Source organism: Aquila chrysaetos, chromosome 13 (genome assembly GCF_900496995.4).
Source record: "Aquila chrysaetos chrysaetos chromosome 13, bAquChr1.4, whole genome shotgun sequence".
NCBI classification, from domain to species: Eukaryota; Metazoa; Chordata; class Aves; order Accipitriformes; family Accipitridae; genus Aquila; species Aquila chrysaetos.
The window spans coordinates 21,614,255-21,638,628 of NC_044016.1; the positions used below are offsets into that span (position 1 = coordinate 21,614,255).

At 48.0% G+C, this 24,374-nt stretch overlaps 2 long non-coding RNA genes across 2 annotated transcripts in view; both read left to right on the forward strand.

The window, feature by feature from the left end:
- The window catches only part of LOC121233732, a 35,765-nt gene extending 26,457 nt beyond the window's left edge, over positions 1 to 9,308 (forward strand). Inside the window, exon 3 of the long non-coding RNA XR_005933790.1 lies at positions 9,228 to 9,308. This is a non-coding gene — a long non-coding RNA (uncharacterized LOC121233732). The remainder of the gene's footprint in view (positions 1 to 9,227) is intronic.
- Positions 9,309 to 9,340: 32 nt separating this feature from the next.
- On the forward strand, positions 9,341 to 18,143 carry LOC115350493. The gene is made up of 4 exons (XR_003926460.1): positions 9,341 to 9,667; positions 12,012 to 12,096; positions 15,849 to 16,029; positions 16,619 to 18,143. It is a non-coding gene; the product is annotated as an uncharacterized LOC115350493 (long non-coding RNA).
- The last annotated feature ends 6,231 nt before the right edge of the window (positions 18,144 to 24,374 follow it).

The window sequence follows — 24,374 nt, forward strand, 5'->3', positions numbered from 1 at the left end:
CTGTGGTCTCAGGAAGTGAAATACAGCATTGAAAACTCACAGTGCTGCACACAGCCAGAGAGACCAATGCTCTCCACCAGCTCTTGTGACAACTGCTTTTCTGCTTTTCAGTCTCTGTCAGGAACAGGAATGATCTCAATAGTTTCCTTTCCTGCCTACTGATGCTCTTGCAACTGCTGCAGAACAGAAATGCAAGCAGACAGATGCAGACCTTGGTACGCTTCATGAAAATACTTCTAGTGCCGTCAGGTTTGGTGAAGGGCTTTCATTTACAAATGCTACCCACTGACCCCAAAGCACCTAAGATCCCCTCAGAATTTTTACCAGCATCCATGATGCTTTTGTGTAGCTCCGAACAGGAAATAATGCTCTTGGAAAAGCTCCTAGCAGCTCCAGAATGGGTCCCTGGAAACTTGGTGGGGTAGTTGCAATGCAGAGCTCAGAAGTGCTCTTCCCACGCTTGCTACCTCTTGGAAGCCAAGGAGGGATTCCTAGGGCCAGGAAGAGAGAGTGGATGCCACCATGTGGCAGCAGATTCCCAAGTGTGGAGCTCAGGAGAGCTTCAGGCAGGCCAGGCTCATTGCTCAGGCTGGAGGATGGCCTGGCCCTCCACATTCCACTTCAGCGAGGAATTATGACCTTCTGTGGACTGATAGGGAGGTGCTGTACCGGCACCCTGTACCTTCCCCAAAGACACCAGCCACCCACTCAATGGAGATAAGATTTATTCTTCAATTCAGCAGCCCTGAAATTTACCATGGAAGCCAATATTTGTCCGAGAATTGTGTTCCAGCACCAAAGACCCATTATTCACAGTGACAGCCTGAAGAACTGAAAACAAACAAAGAACAAAGTCAAATCAAGTAGCTTTGGACATAAACCACCCTGCCTCAAGGCAGAAGACAACTTCTAAGCAAGAGAGACAACTTCTAAGGGAGAAACTCTTTTGGCAAGCGCAATATCCCACTGCTGCAAAGCCTCTTGCCTTTCTCTCAGAAGCAACAAAAACCAGCCCGCCAGAAAAAATTGGGCTAGATGAAGGCTTAATTTGATCCAGGCTGGCCATTCTTATCTTCTACATTTTCACTACGAAAAAAAGAAAAAAAAAAAAGAAAGAAGAAAAGTTTTGAGTCTTTCTGGCAATGAAGAGAGCCCTAAATATTTGAAGCTAATACAAAAAGATGCAACCGCTTTGTTTGTGGTCTGAAGTATGCTGCAACAAGGGCTCTGAACTGTCATTCATATCAAGAGGCTGTTAACTCTAAAGTCAGCAATGGCAACTCAAGCCTTAGTTTTCTTCACTACTGCATGTTAGCTGAGAATGTTCTTATCCCCTAGGCTCTTTACTGCCCTCCTAGCCATCAAAATGCCAATTTCTGCCTCCTCTACAGCTCTTCCAGGGTGTTGCATGTAACTGCTGTACTGTATTCTGTAGATATAGCACTGTCAGCTTAAAATACATTTGAATATCAAAAAGAATAGCATGGGGACAACTACCTGGTTGGGTTACTTACTTGCATATTTCATCCTGTAAGTGCTGCACTTTAATTTGAAGGTGTGAATGAAGCTATTGACAAGTCTGAGGTCTTTTGCCCTAGAGATCTAGATAGTCCAAAGCACCCCATTCCCACAGAACTTGGAGTAAACCTGCCTTGAGCAGCTGGGTCCATGCAAGCTACTGGTATATAAAGGTTTAGTTGAGTTTGGTTGCTGGGCCCTGACCATCCTAGGTGTTGCCCCAATTCTCCAATTCCTTGCTCTTCAGAGCAAACGAGGCTAAGCAGTTAGACAATGCCAGCAGACCTCCAAGGCCCTGAGCTGATTTACCCTGGTGGAGACTCCAACCTGTTGTTGCTGTCTGGGAAGACCTTGGGAAGAGCACATAGAAGATCAAAGTGTGGACTGGGGCAAAATGGAGCAGATCTACTGCTTCTGCTTCTTTCTGTGCTTGTGCAGGGTAGAGCAAAGCATCGGCTCAGAAGGCAGGGTGAACCTGTGGGAACCAGCTGCAGCACAGAGGAGGAGGAAGGACCGGGAATCTGCAGTATCATAGGATGGGAAGAGGGGACCCCAACTTGCAAAGGGTACAGAGTTGGGCTCACACCAAGGGTATTTATGTGGTAGAAAAGCAGCTATAATCATGCTAGGGTGCTGGCTGGAGCTAGGGTGCTCCAGCTATTTTGTAGTGAGTCTGGACATGCCTGTTGCCTGGAGTGCTATGCTCCCACCATGCTGCCCACCAGTTGCATGGGAGCAGAGCTTGTCACCATGGGTCACCAGGGACGGTCACCTTAATTGACTTAAACCACATCTTGACTGAGGCCCCCAGCTGTGCCACCCACCCCAAGGGAAGGTCTCTGAAACAGAGCGACTGCCATGCAAATTCCTCCTGTGGTCACTTTCATAAACCCCTACTCAGCTTGGAGAGGGATGGGGAAAGCAGTTAGTGGCATTCTGCCTTTAAAGAGCAGCCATGTTCCAGCTGTGATTCATGCATCTGGGGATTTGGCCTGTTTTGATAATTTGCAGAAAGCCCGTTCAGCAGAATTGCTAACCAGCTGTTTGCTGATGCTGCTGGTCTGATGTGAGGTTGTCGCGCCCCCCCCCCCCCCCCCCCCCCAACCTGGGAGACCTGGGGAGTGCTATTGCCAACACAGAGAGGAGCACAGCATCAGGCTTGAGTGAAGCCTTCTGGCCATGTCCTGGTCCCATTATTTCCTTCATAATGTCCGTGGAGATGTGCAGAGATGGGGACCACTCATCTCTGCAGGGCTAGACCAGCCTGGTGTTTCTTGGCCTTTCTTTCTTTGAAAGAGCAACAAACACCTTTGGACCTCCCCACGGAAGGTTGAGTTGTAGCACATTACCCTCACTTTGCCTTCTACTCCCACTGCCCTGTTGTCTTTGCCCCTTTTCTGGCCTGTGTGAGGATAGAGGTGTCTGTCCCCCAAAATTGTCTGCAGTCATTCTGCAGTCCCTTTGACATCTGACAGACCACTTGTGGCCCACAGACCACAGGCTGAGAAACACTGGATGGGGTGATGTCTCTCCAGTTGCCTCCCAGCCCTTCTCTCAGGTTCTCTGAAACATAGAAAGAAGCAGTCCCTGCCCTGAAAAAAGCATCGCATTGGGCAGATAGGCATGGGGGACGCAAGGACAGAGATACCCCAACCACCCAGCTGGGCTGGAGGCCCATCTCTGACCTCCAGCCCAGGGACCTGACTATCCAGAGATGCTGCCTGAGCAGCCCAGCCGAAGACTTAGGGGATCCCACTTGCAGTTGTGCTGTGACATGGGAAGGGGATGCTGACAAAAGGCAGGCAGGTAAGGGAGGTGCAGCATGGGTCTGTGGTGGGAGGGAGCAGAGGGGGAGGAGAGAGCTCTCACCAGCCCCACCACACTCCAGCAATCAAAGCCCAGCCTCTGTAATTAATACTATTTAGCCCAGGTTAGTGGCAGAGGAAAATGTCTCTTGTCAGCCTGGCTTTGCCCACTGGCCCTGATTTAGCAACATGAAAGCATTTTTTCTGATTAACTGTTCACTGAAGGAGATAAAAGAGATGACCATGAAATGTTTTCTTTAATGTGATGAATGTAAAGGGACTGGTAGAGCTGGGAAGGGTGAGAAGAGAGAAGAGAGAGTGCTCCGACAGCAGATGGGGCTGGGATGGGAAAAGGGTGGAGGGCAGAGCGGGGGGGCTGGGATGGAGGGGACTGTGAGGCAGGAACAGAGCTGGAGGGGCCCGGGGCTGGGCTGGTGGGGGCCACCGGACAGGAATGAGTGGGCATCCAGGAGGAAGGTTAGTAACTGAAACATTTCTGAAAAGAGTGACTATGTGACCAACTGTAATTGTTACAGATGTATATATATATGTATGAGATTTTTAAAAGGCTTTTATGAAGTTGCAGTTCGAATGCCAAATTTCACTGCTCATCTCTACTAGTAAGCTAAAAAAATTGTTGGTAGCTAGGAAACAAAGTGAAGTAGTAAAGCTCCGTTTCTAACATGATGTGGTTAGGATATTTTGGGGAACAGTGACGCTGCCTCTACTTTGTAAAACCATACCAGGGAGTTAAAAAGCTATATTTAAAAGCTAAACACAGTTTCCTACCAGCCCTTAAAAGACATTTTGCTGGCGGGTAGTCCAAACTGGCCTTCAATGGCTTCCAATGTGCTTTTAACTATGCATTCTTGATAGCTTAGATTTTAAACTTTTCTCAAGATGGACAATGAAATTGGCCTGACCCTCTTAAGATTAATTTCTGGTTCCCATGTATTATCAAGTAGTGATTGGGGAATTGGATGGGTTCTTGCCAAAATGAAAAAATACTGATTTAGAAGAGAGAGGGAGAAAATCCAATGATCATCCCCAGTCAAGTTAGTTTTTGCAGTTGTTTGCAGAACGGATTTTGCCCTAATGTTTTTATGTACTCCAGGAAAGAAAGGGAAAGTGTATAAAATACAATGGTTTTAGTTAAGAGTATGCTATTGAAAGGTAATTGGGCACAAGGTAGAAGATGAAAGTCCTTATAGATAAGTACCAAGTCACCCAAACTGACATGTCTTGTACAAGCTGATCGTGCCAAATGGGATGTAACTTTACAGGCAAGCAAGCAATCATGCTATCTTCCCAGGATGTGCAGTGAGAAGCTCAGACATGCACAAAAGCATTGGCTGTGTTCAACATTAGGTCGGCTGGTCCGTAAGCAGATCGGATGTCCTCTCACCAAGCCCCCCTTTTGAGTCAGCTCAGCTCCTCTCCCTTAGGTCAGAGGAGACATAGGAAAGGTCCCCGAGCAGGCAATGGAAACACTGAAAGGGAGGTGAGGCTTGAATGCAGATAAGAGGAGTGAAAACTAATTGATCTGAAAAAGCACTGTGATTGTGGGGTATAAAATAATGACTGGGAAGTCCCTTTTGTTTACTGTGAGGCAATAATAGCAGAGGGCAGATGATAACAGTGAATGGGTGACATTTTAGGGCTCTTTAATTTAGCAGAGAGAGGCATAACAAGCAGCAGGGATTGCAATTTAAAGCCAGGCAAATGTAAATAAGAAATGAGGCACATTGCACAGAGGGTGCTGGCACACATCAAAACAGAGCGGGAGGGGTGTGGGGCTCCCCATCTCTTAACGGCTTTGTGTCCAGGCAGGCTGATTTTCTGGGAGATAAAAGCAAGGTACTGAGCTCAACTGCAGTGATGGCTGAAATTCAGCTGCCGGTGATGTATGGCAAAGCATTAGTCAGGCTAAGAATTCCTGCCTTTTCTTCATTCAGGCAGACGCTTGACGGAAAAATACGCTGTTCACCCAAACAAGGTGAACAGGGACCGTCCCAGGGTGGTGGCGAGCACAGTCGCCTTCAAAACAGGCTGTGATGTTTGCATGGCCGAGAAGTGTGCATCTTTTTATCACCTGGGGGAAAGTGGGGTTAGTCTGTGTGGAAGCAGCTGCAGGCAACGGTCTTCGACTGGAGGCCTGGGGCCAGAAGTCATCATGGTGTCTGCCGGAACATGCCTGCTGCTCACACACATCGACCTGGCACCAACCACCGTGAGAGCCATACTGGGTGATCCCTCCTGTCCGTGACAACCTGACCTCCTGGAAAAACAAAATGCTTGAGCCTTTGCACCCCACAAGTGCTTCCAGCAGCTCATGTCGGGGCTGCTCAGAGGCACCGTCCCTGCTGCATGCGAAGCCTTTCCGTGATGACTCTGTGGCTGTTTCAGGACAAGCCTCTGCCTTGGCATCCTTTCTTTCCCCTGCTCAGAAATTTTTCCAAGGATCATTCATAGTGTCTGTGCATGTTTCCCTCGATGGGCCTTTTGGGGTCCCTTCTTGTTGTGCACGCCCAAGGACAGAGTCCTCCCTGTGCTCCCCTTGTCTAACCATGCCATGTGTTCCCAAAACTTTCATTTCTGGGAAATGCCCTAAGCATCCTGTAAGCTCAGCTAATGTGCTGTGACCCCTCCTGCTAATCTTCAGGCAGCTGCTCAGGCTGCCAGCACATGGCAAGGGTTTGGGGTAAGGGGAGTCTGTGCCAAAAGTCCTACCTTGCCTCTGGCATGCGGAGTGGGGCAAGTACTGCACAGCAGGTAGGAAAAACACCTGCAAGTGATCATTAAGTGGTAATGTTTTCCCAGAAAGCAGCAAATCTGTCAGCCTGGAGTTTATAAATGTAAACAGTTTTTATTTTAAAAACAAACAAATAAACAGGTGAAAGTCTCCCAGTAGCAGGTGCTGCCTCCACGCTAAGCCCAGCCTTGCAGCCCATAATTCGCAGTTATCTGTTTATTCTATGCGCTATTTATAGCTGGTCAAATCTCTCCATCCCACCTCATGTTTCCTACTTGCTCTATCTTCCTAATTAAAGTATTTACTGTGAGTATTTTAATAAAACAAAAAAAAATATTTGAATGAAAAATATAGCCTGTGGCCAAGGTGCTGCTGATGTGAGGTGTTTGCAAAGGCACAGGCCAGCCTGGGAGGCTTGTGCCATGATGGAGGTTGAAGAAATGGTGAGGTGGGAAAGAAGGTGGCATGCAGATAAAGCAAGGGACAGAGCTCAAGAATAATGGGGCAGGGTCTCTCCCCGTGGTATGAAACACAGTATTTTCACTGGCTTCACTGGAACCACTACCCATGTCGTGCCAGCTGTGGAGGTTGACCCAGATCCCAGTTAGAGCAGCCCCTGTCCTAGCTGCAGGAGGTTGGCTCCTGGCTGGGTATGGAGGGACAGGCGTGGGAAAACTGATGTTGTGTCAGTCCAAAGGGGAAGCTCTTTAATGAAGAGACTGGCCATGGATTTGGAGGAGTTTGGCTGTGATGCAGATGCTGCAGTTGATTGCAGGCTGGCAGCCTCAGCTGTCACTCTGCAGCCGAAACCACTCTGAAACCCTGGGGCAGAGAAGAGCCCTGAAACCTCTTGGGAGATGAGACACCAGTCAACATGGAATAAATGGACTGAACAAACCGTGTATGAAAAAACACCCACGTACCACTGAACCTTACTTGGTCCTCCACTCCTTTGCAGATGTCCTTCTTACTACACGTCGGCTTCCACTGGCTACATGAGCTAAGACTGCAGCCACCTTGCTGTGTCAGCTTCGCTTTTTCTTCAGTAGGCTTATATTTCTTTATGTATGTGCAAGTTTAAGCATTGCATTATAGCCTCAAGCAGACACCAACCATGTCTCTCCCTTATTTAAATTAATTTTACCTGCCAACACAGCACAAGGTTCTGTAATGTATGGGTATAACTGAGCCCTTGTTTTGTTGGGAGGTGTTTTGTTCTGTGTTATGAACTATATAACCCTCATGGGTCTTAAAATACAAAAATTTATCACACTCACTGCCACTGCCTTTCTGAAAAGGGCAGTATCTTACATTTCATATTGGGTCATTTAGGCAGCAAGCTCTAAACCAGAAACTTGCTTCTCTTTCATGTGTAGTCCATGATAAACACTTGTTCTGGATTTTTGAACAAGTGTGTTTTGCACCCCTTTGTGGAGGGAGTGTAGTCCACCTGGTTATTGCCTGAGTGGATATTTTCTCATTTTAGAGAAGACGGTACTGTGATCCCACTGCTCAGCAGGAGGGCCAGGTCCACATCCCAGCATGATCCCCTGAATGACTGCAGAGATGCCTCTCTCCTCCCCAGCAATCTCCATGTCTGGAAAGTGGAGAGAGCCTTGCAGTGAAATGATGAAAGTGGTGCTATCTGATGGGGTATGCCTGTGCTCACAGAAAAACCTAGGCAGCTAAGTGAATTGGGTATAAAGTGTAGATAGAGAAAGCTCAGTGAGTTTTCCTTTTTTAAGTGGTTCTCTACCCGGGATGCAAATTCTGAACCCTTAAAAGGGCCAGTTATAACTACTTGTTTATAAAAATAATGCAGCTGATCTTAAGAGGAGGTTTAGGGTGTGTTTTGTTACTCTTAGGAGGTCTGCACTAAATTAGTTTATTACATTTTTTTACACTGGATAAGTTTCAGGCTGTTTTTTTTACAGGGCTGCTAATGTAACAATAGGATGCAACCGAACTGTTAGCAGCCTCAGGCAGTGTCCAGTGATTCACCAAAGCATTTCACTTGTACCACAGCTGATATTTGTGTGTCGTTCAGCATGCCAGACTGGAACATTCAATATTTGGGACTCGGATTCCTCCCAGACAGAAAGGCGCTTGGGAGGGGCTGCAGCCTATCTCTGGGCTTCTTCCTTTAACAAAAAAAAAAAAAAATCTGATTAAGTTAATTATGTTTTTGGGAAAAAAAAAGAATAGAAAAAACAACTTATGAAATGTCGGGAAAAAGAAATAGAAAAAGCTTTCTGAGAAAATGGCTTGAAACAATGGATTTCTGCCATCTTAGCTGTCTCACCTTTCCTACTGGCTTGGCTGTGATTTCCATTTCTATTGATGAAACAACGATCCTGATGTGAAACAGCTCTGCAAATAACCAGAGCAAAATCCGTGCATCCCTTCACAATATTCCAGCTCAATATTTTAGTGGAATGAAAAATAGAAGAAAGGGATTTTTTTTTTTTTTTTTTAATTGACATTTGCTTTGGAAACTGGGCAACAGGATGATCTCTTCTGGAATTGCCTTGGCAGATGTAGTAGCACATGGACTGAACGCTCCAGGACGTGAGGGCAGGCTCTTTCCGTAAAACACCACCCTGCATTCCAGCTTTCTCACCTAAGCAATTTTTTTAATGCCAAATACTTTTTCTGACAAGATTTACAGGGGTCTTAAAGAGTCTTATCAAAAATCAGATTGGAAAAAGGTCTAATGGCCCTTCCTGGCTGGTACAGAAGGGAGTTAACAGCATAACGATGTAAGAACGTTTAGCAGTTTATGTGATTGCACAAATATTTCTTTTATTCCTAGAAATGGGTCCCAAAAAAAGGATTTTATGAGTTTGACAGATTCCTCCATTCTACACTGTCAGTTGCTTTTTTTCACCTCCAGCGATACAGAGCTGCAACATGTTTGGTGTGCCTGTGAGCCCAAATCAAAGCAGTGAACATGTCCCTAAATATTTCTCTAACAAAACCTGCTCAAGTAGACTAGATTATCTACAGAAGGAGTCCTACAGGAAGCACCTGCACTTGGGTATTTAGTTCAGCATTATGTTACCTAATGCTGCTTACCTGTTCTGTGATCTTGAAAAAAAAAAGCTTTCTTTTTGTTTCCTCTCTGATCCCATCACTCTTTTGTCTCCTTACAGGCTGAGTGCTTCATGGCAGAATCTGCCTGTCCCCTTTGTTTGTAGGAGGCTCTGTGCGGCTCAGTCTAAGCCTATAAAGAGCAATGTTGTATGAATAGTGCCAGTCACCTGGGCAGAACAGCGAAGAGATCTGTCTCTTTTGCCCCCTTGTGTGTTGTGGCACAGTACTATTTTATGGTGTTGTGCAAGCTGGTGACATGGGTAGAGAGATAAGACCTCACCTTTGGATGCTGCTGCAGTTCCTGGTTGCTGGCACAGTAATGCAGCAATGCAGAATTTCCTGCTCTTGCCTGCCTGAACTAGGTGCAATATAAAGCAGCTTAAAGGAAGATTTGTTCAATTCCAACTTCAAAGCAGACCTGAGGATATTTTCGTTGGAAGAGGAACACCAGCATGGTCTCCTGTAAAGCTGCAGCTCCTGCTCTGAGACATGAGCTTGGGTAAGTGAAGTCTGTCAGGAGCAGCAGAGTTATTGAAGCCTAGCTTTCAATGACTGGGTTGCAATGCTGTAACTCCCTTCCTGTGTCTCCCATACTTACTCTTACAATACCCTCCAGTCCACTTGAAATCCTCTACCTACCTCTGGGCTGTCTACCAGACAGCAAAGGCTGGACATGGTGCCTGGACAGCCAGACTCACCAATGCCTCTGTGTGCCTGAGGGGGAGCCCATCAGCTCCTGTTGCCCCAGTCCATGTGCCCATAGGACATGGACAAGAGCACTTTCCAACCACAGGGGCTACTCTGAAGAGACAATGTTTTGGGCAGACACAACATGCACTGAAGGCAGGCAGATCACCAGAAGAGAGAGGAAGGAATTTCATACAAAGATGGTCTCAGCTGTAAATGAAAGAAGAGCATATGAAAAAGGAAGACAGTTTTCTGTAGCTTGGATCAGCCCGAGCTGTTAAGACTTCCAGTCTGTACACTTCAGTCCTGGAGAATTTAGGCTTTTTGTGTAACCAAGCTACCTGGCTTTGTGCTGTTCTGTCTCATGGGGCTTCTTGCAGTTGCTGGACCAAAAACTTGGTTGCATGTAGTTTTTCTTTGCAAGTTTAATGGGGATAAAAACCACATGAAGGTAATGGAGATAAAAATGTTGTGACACCTGTTTGCACTTTAAAAATTTGCATAAAAACTGAAAACACACAAATAAGCCCAGCATTTGATGAGTGATGAGCAGTCTTCCCTCTGCTTGTGTGACGGCGTGGAGCTGCTAATGACTAGACAGGCTATAACTACAGCTAAGAGAAAGCCACAAGAAAACACTTGATTAATAAAGCAAAGTGCCAGCTTTCAGCCTTGCTGGAGTCCCCAGACAGGTGGGGAATGACAACCCTGAGCAGTCCCTATAGCTGTTGACCTCACCAGGCTGGCTCAACACACAGTCCTTGGTGATTCTGGAGGAGGCAGTCATCTGCCTCTCTTTCAAATCACTCTGCCACTACAAAACCCACTTCCTGCACCCTGAAGGTCCGGGTGGTACTCCAGACTGTCACCATGACAGCCAGGTTACCCCCAGGCTGGTAGCTGGTGTAGTCAGGCAATCAAATGCAGGATGCTCTGGGTTTCTTTTCAGGTGCTGCAGACAGTAAAGCTTGGAAAGTCATGGAGGATGTACTAGCCAAAGCCTGCAACTGTTCTGGCAGCACCAGAGAAGAAAAAGAAAGGGCACTGCTGGAAATATGCATGTGGGATGAATCCCACCAGCCACCTCTTTCCATCCCATGCCCAACACTGGCCAGCACCAGTGCTCCTAGGAAAGAGGTCAGGGCTCAAAGGGGGCAAGTGAGCACATCTCTGCCCTTCACCCTCTGTCATGGGTATCCATTCCAGCTAAGCAGCTCAGTCAATGAGCAGCCAAAGACAGGCCCTGGAGCAGGATGATTCATACCCTTTCTGACATGTGGTCATTATTTACGATGTTCCTGAGCCTTGCTGACTGCCTTCAACATTATAGAAGTTGGCCTGATGGTACAGAGCTAACTTAAATCAGACAGTACTCCCCCCGCCCCTGAGAGGGAAACTCACTGAACTCCCCAGGCCAACTCTCAGAAGCCAGCAATAAGAATGGGAAGAAAAATTGCATAACTTACTGCTATTTGCAATGGCCCTGTGCCTTCTAGCTACCCAGGCCCCTTCTGAGTACTGCTAAGTTCAAGGCTGGTGTTAAAATGTGTGTTATTCCACTGGAATTCCCCATCCTTTAACTTCTTTTCCTCCACCACTTTTGTGGTTATGAGGGAAAGGGCAGGTGTTCCCAGCTGTCCCCTGTGAGACCATTGGCACACTGGTATTGACGACCCCCTTGCTCTTCTCCTTTCTGAGGCAATGCATGCCAGAACTTTCAGGGTCTTGCCAGACAAGAGTTAGCCCACAGTCATTCTCATTGCATTATCTCCCATGTGATGGGTGAGCAGACCTGCGTCAGGAGCTGCATACCAGGTGATATAAAGGTGTTGTGACCGCAGCAGTATGCTTTCCTAGCCCCTTTTATACCATGCCCACAGTGCCAGCCTCCTCCCCGAGCATTGCTACAGATGACTTAGAGCCCCATAAAGGCCACAAGTCAGAGAAGGGTTCCAGGCTGCCTTAATTTGTTTTCATCATCCTGGGCTTTCTCCTGCAATGGGGATCCCTCTTTGCTGAGCCACTGAGGGATGTCTCCCTGAGCTTCCTCAAGTCCCTTCTTGTCCAGCAGGCATCTGCATGACTTTTATCTCATTATACAACTTCCTTATCTCATTACACATCCTTCTTGTATTATTGTACATCTTCCTTTCTAGATCATTAAAGAAACCAGCACGTGGCAGCGAAGAAGGGCTGCTGACCGCTGAGGCAGCCTTGCCGGGGAGGAAAGTGGAATAAAGGGTAAGTATTATTGTGTCTGGGTGAGAGTGTGTCAAGCTCCAGATCAGGGAAATTCGGGAGTGTTGTATAATGCAAGGGATCTCAAGATGCTAAAAATACAAATTTGCCAACAAATGCAACAGTACAGATTTGCAGCAGAGCCCGGACGATGGGCAGACAGAAATCCCAACAGCCCCAGATGGTCCCATCTGATCAAATCCACCGGCCACTGCCTTTGACTTCAGGGCTTTACAAAGGGGATTTGAAAAACAGGGTATATCCCATTACTTCTTGCTGGAAAGCTCTTTTTGAGTCCACTGACTCTTCTCTCCTAGGCCAGCCTAGCAGAGAAAACCTCCTCCTGACTTGTGGGCCTATGTTAGCAGCTCTTTGGTTCTGTGTCAGGACTGAACTGGTGGGATGGGAGAATGTAAGAGAGGCTGTGTTAGAGTCCAGTACCTATTTAACTGTGGATAAAAGAAAACCCAGAAAACATATGAGAAAATGAGGAGAGAGCCATCGCACTCCATGGATAGAGAGCTGGTAGAGCCTCACTCCAAGATATCTGTTAAGGTCAGATGGATTTAAGCACTTTTTTTCTTGCACGTAAGCATAAGCAGTTGTCTGAGTAAGATCTCGGAAGCAGGCTTGGGCAAGGCCTGACGGTACAAATGTGACTGCAGTCAGAAAGCACTCTCCCTTTCCCTCGAGATACAAACTCACTAACCTCTGTGGAATGGTGGGGGGACAGCACTGGGAATGACAGCAAGGATTGCACAACACACTATGTTAGAAACCAGGCTTGACTCCAGCCAGTGTAAATTTGAACTAAGTGCGTGCTATACTGGGTCAGATCCAAAGTCCACCTAGTTCATCCTCCTGGCTTTGACAGCAACTAAAGCATAAAAACTGGGCCTCAACAGGGGGATCTTTTCCCTTGTGGGCCCTCTTAGCATCTGGCAGCTAGCACTGCAGACATGTCCAGAGATGGAGCTTTGGCTAGACGATTATATTTGACAATGAGAGGCTTCTCATTGTCTGGTGCCTTGTTGGAGCCACTGAGATAGTTGTTTTCCATGATATTGTGCAGCAGTGAGTTCCACGGGGTGGTCACTTACTGTGTGAAAGGCGGGACCATAACCGAGTGGATAGAGAGGCCAAGCGAATGTACACTGCGCAAAACGCCCCCCACCTACCACTTTCTCAACATACACAGAATTGAAGACCATGAATCTTTCAATCAGTGCTTATGAAGAATTCCTGCAGCTATACCATACCAAAAAAAATGAGGAAGTCCAAATTTGAAACGGGTTGTTGGTCACTGCTGCGTGAGGGACATCTTCATGGGAATTCTGCCAAGTAATTTTACTTGTGATGCTGTAAAAATGTTGTGTAAATAATGTTTCTGTGATACATGTGTTGCAAGTTATTACCAAGCCATAAAAGAGCTAGGAGAGAAGAAACCAAAACACAAAATGCTGTGTGACGCCAGAACACTCTTCTGGTGAGTATCAGTTTGCAAACTGCAATGTAAGTTTATGCCCACAATTCAACTGACCTCCTGAAAGCAAAGATAAACAGGAATAGAAGGGCGGGCATCTGCAGTTCCCTCTTCCCTCCAGAGAAATTAATTCTTGATGAAGCTCTGCCCTATTTCACTGGCATTCTGTCTGCCCCTGAGCAACTGAAAACAAAAATACCTAAAAAACCTACTCCTAACTTAGGTGTGCAGGGAAGGGCCTGTGAGACGTGCTTGGCAGTTTTGAGAGCAACCACACAGCTCCCAAATCTAACAAGGAAACCTAACACCCACCCCAAAACCCACCCAAACCAAAACAAAAAGATGGCTTAAGAAAGCAGTCTGTTCTGAAAGGCTGCACTGCCATGGTGGGAAGTGTCTGAACCAAACCCTAGCTGGCCATGGCTTAGAAAAAAACCCATGTTATCTCTCTTCCCAAAACATGCAAACAAATGTTGAACCCTTCGGTTTGGCAGAACTAACTAGTTTCTTTTCTTTAAATATGGTCTGGCTATAGAAGAGTGTCAAAACAAGCTGAGGAAGCATGAGGTGTATCCACTCCCCCAAGCGAGGCAAACTGCTGTGCTCAAGGGCTGCTGCAGGAAGGCAAAGCCTGTCACCTACACCATGTGGTAGGACCCCCTGGAGTAAGGATGTGGGCTTTTCCCCTCACTACAGTGGCTGGTGGTGTGAAATTCTGCTCTTGTAGAGAGAAATCTCCTCTGGGAGCCTTTTACCAGCACCTTTTTGGCAAACAGCAGTTATCTGCTGTGTAAGCTGAGACATACATTAATATCACAATTATACAGCCCTGGTCCTTCACCTTGTTTGGTGTGTTAGCACCTAGATGTGTAGAGTCTGAGTAATGGCATTTAATGGGAAGAAAGGTAAGTTCTAGGATTAAGCTGACCTCCAGGAGTAGATACTAAATAAAGAAAAGCAATCACCAAGAAGCCAGAGGCTGTCTCAGCTCCAGTGCCTGTTCCAGCTCAGCCTCTCCCCTACACAGATGCTATTCTGCTCCTCTTGCACATTTGTGTCTGAGGAGCCAGGCTAGAAAAAAGGCAGTAGGGCTGCTTGCATGTGCTAAGGACTGGCTGGAGAGCTGCAGACCTGCTTGCTCCCACCTGCCTGGGGTGTGGACAGGAGATGAAGGCCCCTGGATGTCACCCTCTGCCTCTGAGGCTCCTGCAGGCAGGGATGCTGTCAGCCTGCTGCTGCCAGGCTCCCAGCCCTCGGGAGTTTCACTGGGATGCTTTCTAGGCTGCAAAAGGAGCGGAAAAGGGCAAGTGGAGGGCAGCTTGGGGGTGCATGGTTCCCATGGTGGCAGAGGCACTCTGTGACCCCAAATAGGCTATGGCATGGGAAGGCAGAGTGAAAGGGATGTGCTCATAGCTCAGCCAAACCAACAGGCAGATGCAGTGTGTAGAGAGACACTGTCAGCTTCCTAAATTAAAGCTGTCAGCAGGTTTGGGCCACCCAGTGTATCAAGGGAGATGTGCTCTTCAGCAGTACCTCCCTGCCATTTTGAACTCACTGTGTCCTGCAACATCAACGCCACCACAGAGCTGGGCTCTGGCATGGGACAACATAGCCCAGCTCTCTGGGAGCTGCAGTCCCAAATCTCACATCTGCTTTATGAGAGGAAGCGAGCCTGGCCATACTCGAGCCCAGGGAAATTAGACAGGGAGAAGAAACGCAGCAAGCCCCGAAAACAGAGAGGCGAGTGGCGCTGGTGTGAGTCACAGCTTCGGTAGAGCCCATTTTCCCTCCTGGAGCAAGGGGGTTGGTGGGGAAGGGATGTGCTTTAGCCCTGGCCCTGCAGCTCCCCATTTTGCATTCCTAGCTGGCATGAGGGATGGCAAAATGGCCTGCACTGACAAATTGCGGCCACTCATCAGCGGGGTCGCATCAGTCTCTGGCACAGCGGAGACAGGAGCAAGTGCGGTGGAAGCCAGATGGTGGTAGGGGTGGCTGGCTGGCTTTGTTCTGTGTATACACGTGCTCACATTCACATTTACATACATGTCCACCCACACAGAAACTGAACTGGAATCAAGATAATTTGAAATAACAGAGTGGGATTTCTGGATGGCAAATCTGATCCGAGTTTCACCCTGTGGATGCTACTCGTATAAACCTGCCATCACCCTTTCCCACTGACCCCCATCCCCCTGCAGCCGAACCCGCCTTGTAACACCTCCACTTGCCAGCACTGAGGCGGCTCAGTGCAGTATCCCATTCTCCCACACAGGAACGCTGGACCAGTTTGGTACTCCTGCCTGCAGCACATGCTACTCACAATGCAGTAAGAGCCCGGTGAGCGCCTGGGAGGAACTGCCGGCTGCAGCCTTGCTCCATCAGCAAGAGATGTGCCAAGAGGCTTGGAGCTGATCAGCCCCAGAAGGCAACTTCCTGATGCAATTAAGATAGAGGTAACTTCAGACACATCTTGCCAGTCTTCTGGGACATATGCTGCTAATTAAAAGTCAGCCTGTACGTTTAGGATTAAGGACAGGGATGCGTACTCTGGTGGTAGAGAACATTTCTGCATGTTCTTGTGACACTGGTGTCTGAATCTACATGGTTGTGGCTACCTGTGAGTGAGAGGTTTCCCTTGAACTCTTTTAGCTTATGCTGCATGCTTGCTCCTATTTAAAGTTTCCTTAGAAAAATCAGAGAGGCAGGACTGTCCCACAGATCAGGTGCTGGAATGGGGCTCAGGAGTTTTCAGTTTTGCTCTTGAATCAGCTGGATTTGAAGCATGATGTTGGGAAAGCCACCTTACTTGTGCCTCCGTTCACATCACAGAGGCCAGGGAGCGCAGAGTGCTTCCTCCAGTGGGACCCTGCCTAAGCAATAAGTCTTTGAGTCAGGGACTGACTCCTGTTCCAAGTACACAGGATGGCAAGTCCCTAGTCTCTCTCACCCTTAAGACAGCTGTGATAGAAATGGTCGATCATCAGAGGACTTTTTTTTCCCAACTGTGAATTAAGCTTTAACTGGGCATCATTTTCTCTGCAGCTGACAAGCATTTCTGCAGGAAGTTTTGTGACCCCAGCAAGTGAATAGGGTTCATGTCCTGACAGTAATTAAATGACAGATTCACTTTTGGGTTGAGGAGAGAACATGTGCTCTAGGGTGGTCCATCAAATCCAGAAACAGCACCACGCAACTGAAAAGACAGCTCGAACAAAGGATTTCACAATGAAACTTCTACAGCTAAAGCATTTGGGATCATTGGGTCTGGATCCAGTTCCCAGCTACAGCTTTTCAGCATGAGCTGAGGCTCTCAGGTTCCTCATCTGTATAAGGGCAACAATACTCCATCCCCTCTTTACAGGAAGGTTGCAAACAAATGTGAAGCTATCTAACAGCCCGGTGGAGCCTCCAGCAGAAGAAGCCACAAGCGCATGGTGAGACCACATGCCTGACTATCTTGATGGTTGCCTGTGTGATCTCAAGAGACTAAAATCCCTTCTCCAAATCATGCAAAATCGCAAACTGTAGAAAGCAGAAAACCCAAAGGCAAATAATCTGTTTGAAAACAGGACATGAGTTAATGGAGAGTTTTTATTGTGCAGAGTGAATATTTGGTGTGTATTTATTTATATTTCTCTCTCCTACCTTCCCCTTTTATACTTTAAAGCAATTCAGAAGCAAGATAAAGATATGTTTCACACCATCACACCAGCTTCTTCAGGTTTGTGATCAAGTAACTTTTTTTCCTCCTTCAGCTGTTGAAGGAAGCTGATTGCTGGGAATTGCCAAAAGGAGCGGATTAGCGTCTGCTGAATGTTGCTAATTCCTAGGACTGATTGAAAGCCAGGCAGTGCCCTTGACAGCTCCCCCCCAGCCATCTCTGATGGCCACCCAGCTGTTCTCCCACTCCAGCCTTCAGATTTACAGTCTGTCACGGCTCACAGCTGTGAGCAGGACTTGAACAGGGCTGGCCCGCTGTGGTTGGAAGGACTAGCCCTCATTTCTGGGGGCTGCTACCTTGCTTTCCAAAAAATCCTAGCATTCAGAAGAGCAAACAAAACCACACAGTAAATTCTTCAAATGGATGGGTCCCAAAGCAGTGGATCTACCCTAAGCATGCAAACAGCTGGATACAAGGGCACCAAGAAACATAGAGTTGCTTCTTAGATATTTCAGAGGACTCTTAACTATTTGGAAGGTCAGCAAGGCCAGTTGTTTTGCAGCTGCTCCAAACATATGAGAAGAGGGATGCAGTAAAGATTTGATACATCACCATTTGGCCATTGGGAAGAAGACACAATTCTTCATCAGCTCACTCCTCAGCCCTGGGTCCATTCTCCAGAGTACTGTCTTTTAATGCTGGTTCTTCAACACCAAAAGATCAGACTATTGCCTGCCAATGGCTGCCAGTTTACAGGACTGATCTGAGGTCTGCAGTAGTGCTCCACTGATTTGATGGCAGGCTGATGGCTCTTAAAATGGCAGAAAATGGATGCAAGGGTTGTTCCATATATTTTTTTTTATGCTTCCCAGCTGGTTATATTCAATCCTGGACCAGATACCTAAAGGAAAAGGTCTGCAAACAGCACTGGGACATCAGCTGCTGTTATTTCAGGTCTAAGCCTAGGCATATCAGCTTCCCTGAGGAATCTTCAGAAAACCAGGAGACCTCTACAAGCCCACAAGCTCCAGAAGTGCCCTGCTCATGCAGCTTTTCAAAGCACGGCCAGTGTATTCATGCCCTTGTTGCCCAGGTCTCTCCCTGTTTAGCTCCTGAAGGCTGGGAGATGTGGTACCAGGCACTCAGTCTGGAACAGCAGTGCAGGGATGCAGTACAGCCTGAGAACTCCACACCACCATCATCCCATGGAACCACGACGTGGTCTTCTGGCCTTGGAGCCTCTTCTCCCCAGCTGCCAGGGGCTTGCTCACCAAAGATGCTCTGGCATATTTATTTGCTCTGGTTTCAAATCCCGTCTCTCCAGCCCATGTTAATGCTCTCGCACTGCTGTGCACCCAACCTACTGCATCTACAGGTTGCTGGAGCAGTCCTCTCCCCTAGCCCTTCTTCTCAGTTTGCCAGGTCTCTCTCTCTCTCCCCCCCGCCATCTCTAAGCTCCTTTTTTTTGTTGGGAGCAGACTCTTAGACTTACTGCCAAGCTCAGCATAGGGCTTGCAGTTCCCCCTTTCCCTGCTGCAGGGTCCTGCCAAGCTCTAGAGTCACTGCCTGGGGAAAGGGTGATCCTCTGTAGTCATTCCCCTCCCCTCCACCCAGATGCTGGGAGCTGCTTTAGCTCTTTCTGTGCTTTTATCCCTCACACCAAGAAAATTAACCACTAATGAGAACCATTTGGCTTGCAAGTTCTCACTGCTCTTTCATATCAAGGTCGCCTAAAACTACTCCACTAGCTCAGAGACATGGAAAGTGCTGGTTGTATAGCTTCTGCTCCTCAGATCCAAAAGCTTTGGGCTTCATGGCCAGCCCAGACTGCTGTTTTCCCTCTGGTCCAACCACAGAGGCTATTGGCCACTTCTGTGTGGAGATGCTGCAGCTGGCTGGGACTCTCCTGAACAGTTTCTCACACCAGCAGGGCTTTGCCAGCTCCTAAATTCATCAAGTTTCTCTCCCACTCCCTGGAGCTCCAGGGTGCATTTCCCATTTCTGAGCTTTCTCCCCTGAGCAGAGATTCCTAAAATTCCTTAAATGAAGAAGTTGGTTAAGTAATTGCAACAAATAATTTACCTTCTCCACAGTTGTGGTGTCTGTCATTCCTAAGGATCCCAGCACACACCTCAAATGCACTGTGATACAAAAATGCAGCCATGTCCAGAGTAGTGTCTCCCAGGTGGGACCCACCTAATGTCTTGCAATGCTCATCAGCGTGTTGTTTTCTTCAGAGAGCCCAGGCTGTGTCCCCACACCACCAAGCAGCACAGAGGGATCATTATTATGCTTTCAGAGCTGGGAGAAAGCTGGGGCTGCTTGGTCTGAGCTGAACAATTGTGTGACGTGTACAGGATGATTTAGATGCTACAGTGCCGGAGCAGGAACTGTGTAGGAAGTCTGATGTTTGCAACGAGCAAGACTATGAGAACTGGGTGTGTTGCACAAACCATGGATAGCTCCAGGACCAAGGAACCGGGAGCTGGGGAAGCTTGGAGCCCTGCCTAATGGGGATGAGGGCGGCTTGGTGAGTAGCACCAAACACTGTTCTCGCAGAGGGGGCTGCATAAACACACTCCTTGGCACTTGGGCAATGAACAGAGAAATTTTTTTTTCCTCCCAAGAATGCATGCAGGGTGGGATCTTGGAGCCTGGCCTTTGAATAACACTGGTGGGGAAAGGCATGCTGCATTCCTCCTCTGCTCTGCGGGGCCAAGGGGTGTGCAGGGTCCCCTCAGTGCAGGGATGCTGTGCATGAGGATGCTTTTCCAGTTGCTCCCCTGGGGAGTGAACACTAAGATGTGGCAGGATTCAGGATAAAGACCCTGTGCTCCTGTCATTCCCAGGAGTTACCAGGATCAGCATCAGGCCTGACAGATACTCCTGTGTGTGTCTGAGGCCTGAGACCATTCCCTCAGGATCACATCAAAGGCCTTCAGAGAAGGATGCAGGCATGGATGGTTCCTTCAGTGCCTGGAAACACTTCCATACTGCAGGGAGGCCTCTCTGGGCAGCAGGGGGACCGGTTTGACCCTAGATACAGCCACAATGAGAACTTCAAAGATCTTGTGCTGCCCCAGCAGAGCCCTACCTCCCAACATTTCAGAGCATCCTCTTCTCCAGCAGCCTTCCTGCAGCCAAAACATTTGGCACCATTGACAACCCGGGCTTTCCCTTAATGGATAATGACTGTCTTACCTCCCATGGGCACTGTGACGATTAATGAGTTAACTGCTTCGGAAATGTGCAAGTGACTAATAACAATAATAGGAGTGGCACAAATATTTTGCAATGAGCAGCCTGTCAGATTCAGCCTCCTCATTCTTTTCCTTGAACTGCACTCACTATGAAGTTGTGGTCTCCTTCCATTTGTTTGTTGATTTAATCGATGAAAAAATCCCATCAGCTTTTTTTTTTTTTTTTTGGTGTTTTGTTTTGTCCTGCGACTTGACAGCAAATATTTGAAATTCAGTGTGTGTTAGTGGGGGTGGCTCCTCACGAATGGTGGGTGTTGCTGATCCCTGAGCAGATGAGCAAGTATGTTCTTTGAGAGGCAAATGACTGCAAAAATCATTCTCCCTATTTTGTGCAGGGGACTGAAATGTGATGCCTAAAAGTATCTTGAGCAGTAAAATACAGTTTCTCATGGAAGTGAAATAGTATCATACTCCCACAGGTCATCCAAAGATTTGAACCTTGGTGCTATGGAGCATCAAACAACAAACCTTCTCTGACTTCAGCTATGGAAACTGCCCTGTCATCTGGGTTCTCCAAGGGACTGGGTAGCACTACAAATACAATCCTTCCCAGGACCTTTATTTTCATCTGCTGCTTAACTTGAATTGTTCGTAGTGCATGGTGCTGTACAAGGGCTGTGTGTTATTAGATAATCCTGAGGCATTTTGGTAGCAGTGACAGCTCCATCTCCTGGGAAGCTGGCCACCTCATGGAACCTTGTGAAGGTCTAACATTCAAACAACACTGTATAGCTGTGTCCAGCTCGCATGGTACATTGTCTGCCTTCCCTGCTGTGAAGCTATATGTTGTTGTGGTGATGCTGGGATGTCATCATTGTTTCCACAGCAACACACTGTGATGTCATAAGGAGAGGATTAGGATGACTTTGTGGCCAGATCAGGCAGAGCAACTGCTGTCTTCAATTACAGCAGCAGGAAATGGAGCACATCCAGGGACGTGGTCATTGCTTTCTCTGGCAAAGTTCCTTCCCCTCCTTGCTTGCCTCCCCCTGCCATGGTCACCTGTGCCCTGACAGGAAAGTCCTGTGCCAGGGGGCAAGAGCAAAGGCCAGCAGGTGACATCCCTTCTCTCGCTGACCTGAGCAGGGTTGCTGCAGGAGCACTGCAGAGCCAAGCCCTGCCAGCAGCAAGGAGGAGGCAGGGAGTAGGTGCTGGTACCAATTAGCAGCCTGAATGGGGTTATTACAGGACAAGCTCTGTTTAACTTAACTGCTAACAGACTGGCCCTGTCAGTTGGAAGAAATCACAGGCAAATAGACTTAATGGGGGCCCGGAGGAGTGGGGGCAGGGAGCTTGGTGGCTTCCTCTCCTCTTATGAGCAGTGTATTTTGTAAAATACAAATGTAATTGTCCTTTGAAACACATGTACAGCAGGATGGGGAGGAGGGTGAGAGACAGCGAGTATCACTGATCAGCTCAAACCTATGGAGCGATCTGTGTCCCGAAGAGCCCGAGTCTCGGCACATCTGTTTCATGGGTTCTTTTTGTCACCAGAGAACAATAGCAAGGCTTTTTCCTGTGCTGCTGCGCAGCTCAGGCTGCTCCAACATCATCACCAACCAGACCTGCACCCAGGGGACAGCCTCTGCACCTTCCTTTCTCCTGCAAGCCTGACACTGCCATGGGTTGTGCCCAGTGCACCCCACTCCTCTGGCAAGCCCCCGCATCTGCTTCTGACCCCCTGGCACTGAGCTACCTTCCAGCCTGGCCTCGCACTCTGCAGCAGTGCTGGCAGCTTGAAGTAGCCAAGCCTGACTCCAGCTCTGATGTGGGGCACGGCATGGTCTGACAGGCACTTGCAGTTCTCACAGAGAAGCTGCATGAGCAGAAAATGGATTGAAAGCCCTACATGCGTCTGGAGCTACTGTCTGCAGATTTCGTCAACCCAGATGGACTCTTTCCTGAATGCAAGGGGGGAAGAGCAGACAGAGCACCGTATTTTCCTTAAGCACAGGACTCTGGGTCATTCGGAGCACAGTTCAGTGGCCACAGAGGTCCATGGAGATTCCTGCAGAGGTCAGGTGGCTCTGGTGGGAGCCCTGAATCCACAGGTCTTTTCTGGACTGGGAACACTGGCAATGTCTGTTTTCACAAGGGAAGGAATGCCACTGGCATGTTAAATAGATGGTTGGGTGGGGTTCTGGAAAACCCACGGCTGTTAACTCAATAGCATTGCTCACTGCATCAGGATTGTACTGGCTTAGATCTAGGAACTTTTTAAGGATGAAGAAGATCCTCTGCCTTCCTAAATTCTGCATGTTGACTTCTGGGAAGCTGGGCATGGAGGAGGAAAACAAGTTACACATCTTGTCTATGCAGACACTGCCTTCGAGTCCTGGATCATAGCAAAATCTTGCCAGCCCCTCCTGCCCAGATTGGAGCAGCTTTTCAGCCTATGCCATCTCATGACAGCAGCAAGTGTGGAAAGGAAAAGTGAGGGGTGGGTGAGCAAGAAAGCCCTTTCCTGGTGGGAGGTAGCAGGGGCAGCCTGCTGGCAGGCTGTCAAACACAGTGAGCAGCAAATTTTGCCCGCTGCACTCTGAACTTGCCTCCATGAGAGAACAGGGCTCTCAGCTTCTCATTTCAACATTTAGCTAGAGCTGGGCACCCGCTGCTTCTCAGAGAGGGCAAGATGCCACTGATTAACTGCATGCTCGCAGTAACTTAGGATAAGAAACTACAATGCAGCATGCGGCCTTTCAAAGATTGCTGACCCCTACCCTATGCTACTGAGTTTCTGCTTCTAAGCAGACACTTGACATAGGTTTTTTTTTTTTTTCAGTGTCAGCTGGGTGTTTCTTGTGGAAGATGGCACAAGAGACAGAGCAACTGCAGTGCATTAATTTAGTAAAGATTAAGAATTTGCAATTGAATAAAATTACAGCAATGGAGAGAAAAGGGCTTTGGCAGAGCTGAAAGAAGGGCATAGCAGGGGCTGTGGGACAGGAGCAAGGCGCAGGGCAGGGCTGGGGGACAAGGGCTAGGCTAACGGGGAGGCTGCAAGGCAGGTGCAAAGGCAACAGTAAAGCTGAGCAGTTCTGGACGGCACTGGCATTGTGAAACCATGGCGCGCAGTGATCTACTGAACACATCTCCAAAAGCAAAGCACTGGTTGCGTTAACAAAGCACACATGGCCTCCTCCTGAGCAGCGCCCCTTTGCATGGTGTGGCCTTTTAAAATGTGCCAAAGGGATTGAGTACAAGCAGCACGCACATAATAAATGTGACACAGCAGAACAACAATACCGCACTCCCAAAGAATGCTGGAAATGCCGCAGAATTCATTGAAGATGCCCCAACTCCCCCCTAACCTTTGTGCCAGGAACTATTATTTCTAATGTTAATAACGCCTGGTAATAAGCAGTGGCATAACTCCAGGTCCCTGTAGACCAGGGGTAATGGGATTGGACTGAAGCAATGTAATCAGCAGCAGAGCTCAGCTTGGATTTCAGGCTCTTTCTTTTTGACAACACATATCACAGCTGGAAGAAAGAAGCCACCAAAGACAGGCAGATACCAGGTAGGTGCATCCTCCTGCAGCCATTCCTCAAGTTGCTGGAGTTCAGAGCATCCTGGAAGAAAACGGGTGGCAAAAGACCCTGAGGAGTCACACAGGCTTTGCCCCTGCACCAGGGGTAGCGCTACCTTGTAGGGGTTGGGCCAGTGAAGTTTACTTGGCTAAGAAAATGCTAGCAGCTGGTGATGAGGTGGAGGGGGAGAGAGGGAGCTTTTCCCTGCCGACCTGTGTGAATAATGCACATAAAGTAAAGCAGACAGAGCCTCTGGACAGGAAGGTGCTTTCATCCTGTTTTTTTCCATCCCTCTGTGTTGTGCCGATGCCCCGCATCCCTTTTGGATACATCTCCCCTGTCTGGAC